The following is a 5000-nucleotide window of genomic DNA, read 5'->3' as shown; positions in this document are numbered from 1 at the left end:
TCAATAAATCAGAATTCTTATAAAAGGGAAAACTCCGGGTTCAATAAGATAAGAGAACAAGAGACTCATAATTCTTATTAACTGTCAGAAGATTGTGGGTAAAACTCGTTTTTATCAATGATGAAATTGGCTGATGCCAAATGTTGAGAGAGAGAGAGTGAGAGAGAGAGAGAGAGAGAGAGAGAGAGAGAGAGAGAGAGAGAGAGAGAGAGAATCTCATATAAATACACACATAAAACTCCAAATGTGAGATATAAATATACACAAGATACATAATTTTTCATACACACACACACACACACACACATATATATATATATATATATATATATATATATATATATATATATATATATATATATATATACAAGGGTATATATATACCTGCGTATATGATATAATAAAACTCTAAATATGATAGAGATTAAATTTCATTACATTATACAAGGACAGTAACGTTCGCATATATACATATACATACACACACACACACACACACACATATATATATATATATATATATATATATATATATATATATATATATATATGAGTAATTATAAAATGTAATTAAACCCATTGCGGCTTTCGACTCACTATTATATACAAAATGTGCCAAAACATCATATCAAAATTCCTAATTACATAAATCCTGTATATTCCCACACTCACACCAATAATGACATGAAACGTTATTTCCAGTTCTGAACTTTTATTTTCTAAACGACTTCCTGACCCTTGAGAGAGGTTAATGATCATAGTTGACCTGTTTGCAAAGTTTCATCTTTTCATTGCCTTCGCTAAAGTCGACGGTTTTGTGAAGGGTATGTAATCACCCCTTTCCTCGTTTATTTATTTATTCATTTATTTTTGACGTTGTTAATAGTTTATATAGGACATATCTGTTTTGACGTTTTTACTGTTTTAGAATAATTTATTGTTAACTTGTTCTAATTTATTTATTTCCTTATTTCATTTCCTCACTGGGCTGTTTTTAACTAATGGAGCTCTTGGGCTTATAGCATCTCTCTTTTCCAACTAGGGTTGTAGCTTGGCTAGTTATAATAATAATGATAATTCTACATAAAAACTACGGAACCTATTTTAACCAAACATGGTAGTCATCTTGGGTATGACCCAAAGATGAATCTAAAACATTTTGGGTAATGTACATCAACGTACAAGTACGCAGCAGTACTTTGAAAATAATCGCAATATTAAGTAAATGGCAAATATTTTGATAGTTTTTTGTTTGTGAACAACATTATGCAAAAACTACTGAACTTATTTCAACCAAACTTGGTGGACATGTTGGGTATGACCCAAGGATGAATCCGTAATATTTTGGGTAATTTACATCAACGTTCAAGTACGCAGCAGTACTTTGAAAATAATCGCAATTCTAATTAAATGGCAAATATTATTACATTTAAAAAAAAAACAATATTAAGCCAAAACTACTAGACTAATTTCAACGAAACTAGGTGGATATGTAGGCTATTATCCAAAGATGAATCCATTAGATTTTGATGAAAATACATCGAAGTACAAGTACGCAGTGGAGATAAGAACAAAATAAGACTGATTAGCGTAGCGAAGGCATGCTCTCTACCGAGCGCCCCTTCTAGTTTTAAATGCATCTGGTGCTTTTATGTTTTATTGCAAATGAAGGGGGAATAGCTAGACACAAACGTATCGTTTATTTTCTCGTCTGAACAAGACATATATCGGACAGTGTTTTACTACCCGTGACAAGGTCACATAATCTGTCATTTCACACAGAGAAAGGAATGGTTTCCTGTTCATTAAAGTGACATGACTACTTCGCGTACTGGAGTGTATTTCTGCATTTTGTGACATGAAACCTAGACGCATTGTTTTTCCATGAGTGACATTTATAACGTTTGGAAATTAATCGACTATAGCATACAAATCACCTGGGTATGTTATCCCTTACGTGACTTGATTCTTACATATGAGTCATTCAGTCGAGAAACATGCCAAGCGCCATTTTTAAAAAGTGTCAGAAATCGCGATTGAAAAATAATAATAATAATAATAATAATAATAATAATAATAATAATAATAATAATAATAAAAATAATAATAATAATAATAACTATTATTACTATATTGATAATAATGATAATAATGATAATAATAATAATGATATAAATAATTTGAAAATTGGCAATTTTCAATCGCGATTTCTGACACTTTTTAAAAATGGTGCTTGGCATGTTTCTCGACTGAAAGACTCATATATCATTTGGAAATAAAGGGTTTCAGTTTGTTTAACAAATGACTCACTGTTAAATGCTGCGAGGAATAGTTATTTTCATGTCATTCATGTGCCATTATTCTTAAAATTTATTTATGGTATTTTTTTTTTTTTTTTTAATCAAACATTTGTTTTTACCGCGTTAAGGGTACAGTTGGAGACAGGAATTACTAGCACACCAAGCTCTGAGTCATTCATGTGCCATTATTTTTACAATTTATTTATTTATTTATTTATTTTTTTTTAAATCAAACATTTGTTTTCACCCCATTAAAAGTACAGTTGAACACAATAATTCCTGGCACACCATGATCTGATGAACCGTAACCTCTCACACCCTTACTGCACGGCTAGTGACCAAACAGATAGTGTAGGATGAGATGGCATCAGTGGTCAGCTGGGCTTCACACAGGTATTCTCCGCTCAGAGCGAGACGTGCCAGGAACTCATGCGTCCAGCTGTACATTTTTACTTCACGTGACAATCATCAATTATCATTTTGATGAAACTTTAACCAATTTCTTGTTTAAGAAATTTGAATAAATTTAAAATGTACTGTAACTTGTATACCTACTTACGATATTATTATTATTATTATTATTATTATTATTATTAATGATAATAATAGCAATAATAACGAGAATGATGCTTATCAGTAATAATAATAATAATAATAATAACAAGAAGAGTGATGATTATAAGTGATAATGATAATAACAATAATAATAATAATAATAATTAAAATAATAATAATAATAATAATAATAATAATAATAATAATAATAATAAACCCTATTAAAAATAGTTAAATATTGAAAAGGAACAATATCCAGAGAAGGTTTTGGGTAAAAATTAAAGACAGCAAGATCTTCAACTTCGGCCCGTAATAAATCAATGGGTAATTGTCTTGCCAATTACAAAATGCCCTTCGCAAATGCGCGTAATCTGAACTTCGCGAGAGGCCACGAAACGAGAATGGTGTTGTCTCAATTAAAGGTTTAATCAAGGCCCTTGCCAAATATTCTACTGGTTAAACGAACTTGATCACGCCACTGAAGAGAGAGAGAGAGAGAGAGAGAGAGAGAGAGAGAGAGAGAGAGAGAGAGAGAGAGAGAGAGAGAGAAAAGTGATCAACAAATAATAACTAGTTCTTCTTTTTGGAATCTTTATTTCTTTCCCGTTCTCCTTCCTGTCTCCCTCTTCTTCCTGTATTTTCTGTCCGAATCCTATCAAATAAATCCATTATTAGTCTTGAAGATTCTTGTTTAGCTTTTCATAACTGCCTTCCTGATTCCACTTGTCGTTGATTCCTTTTTGACAATGTATTTTGGTTTTCTTCCAAAGTCGCAGACTCAGTAATTCTTTTAACTTTCACCAAAGCATTTCCTGCATCACCCAAATCTTGTTTCCTTTTCCATGGCCTCAGAGGCAAGTCGGTGATAAAATCTTGCAAATTTGGGTTGATCAATAAAACGATTAAAACCATCTTTTTACCTTTTCTAACCTTCCTGCTCAAGACGAATGACAATTTGAATCCGATTTGGAAACGCACCGGCATTCCATATTTCTCCCAACAGAGAGACTAAGAACCTTTTGGAGCTCTGATAGGAAAGCATTCAACTTTCCTATTGGATTCAAACAACGAGTTGTGAGAATTTTGCAGACTTTTTCGGATTTGGTCCTTCAATATTCTCTACTTCGGTGCAGTTTCCGCCTTATTCTGCACAATCTTTAATTTTGGATCTTCAACATTATGGGCTATACTTTCTCATTTCAAATCCGCAAAATCGTAAGCTGATCAACAAATAATAACTAGTTCTCCTTTTCGGATACTTTATTTTTTCTGTCTCCCTCTTCCTGTATTTTCTGTCCGAATCCTTTCAAATAAATCAGTTATTAGTCTTCAAGATTCTTGTTTTCCTTTTCATGACTGCCTTCCTGATTCCACTTGTCGTTGATCCCTTTCATCTTAGAAGAAAGAGGTCTTCAAACCAAGAATCTTGAAGACTTCTTTCTTCCTCATGGAGAGAAAGAAGTCTTCAAGATTTTTATTTTGCTTTTCATGACTGCCTTCCTGATTCCACTTGTCGTTGATCCCTTTCTTCTTACAAGAAAGAAGTCTTCAAAACAAGAATCTTGAAGACTTCTTCTTTCCCTCCATGAGGAAGAAGAAGTCTTCAAAACAAGAATCTTGAAGTATTCTTCTTCCTCATGGAGAGAGGGAAGTCTTCAAGATTTTTGTTTTGCTTTTCATGACTTCCTTCCTGATTCCCCTTGTCGTTGATCCCTTTCTTCTTAGAAGAAAGAAGTCTTCAAAACAAAAATCTTGAAGACTTCTTCCTCCTGGCGAGAAAGAAGTCTTCAAGATTTTTTTTGTTTTGCTTTTCATGACTGCCTTCCTGAGTCCCCTTGTCGTTGATCCCTTTCTTCTTAGAAGAAAGAAGTCTTCAAAACAAGAATCTTGAAGACTTCTTCTTTCTCTCCATGAGGAAGAAGAAGTCTTCAAAACAAGAATCTTAAAGACTTCTTCTTCCTCATGGAGAGAAAGAAAAAGTCTTCAAGATTCTTGTTTTGTTTTACATGACTGCCTTCCTGATTCCACTCTTCATGTTTTTTTTTTAAAATAAGCTAGATACGGGAACTTTCTATTGTTGGCTGGGCGGGGCTCCACCCTTCCTGCTAGCCCGGAGGGACTCCCCCTTCCCGCTGGCAGGGAGGG

Source organism: Palaemon carinicauda, chromosome 12 (assembly GCF_036898095.1).
Source record: "Palaemon carinicauda isolate YSFRI2023 chromosome 12, ASM3689809v2, whole genome shotgun sequence".
NCBI classification, from domain to species: domain Eukaryota; kingdom Metazoa; phylum Arthropoda; class Malacostraca; order Decapoda; family Palaemonidae; genus Palaemon; species Palaemon carinicauda.
This window is presented reverse-complemented; position numbering follows the sequence as displayed.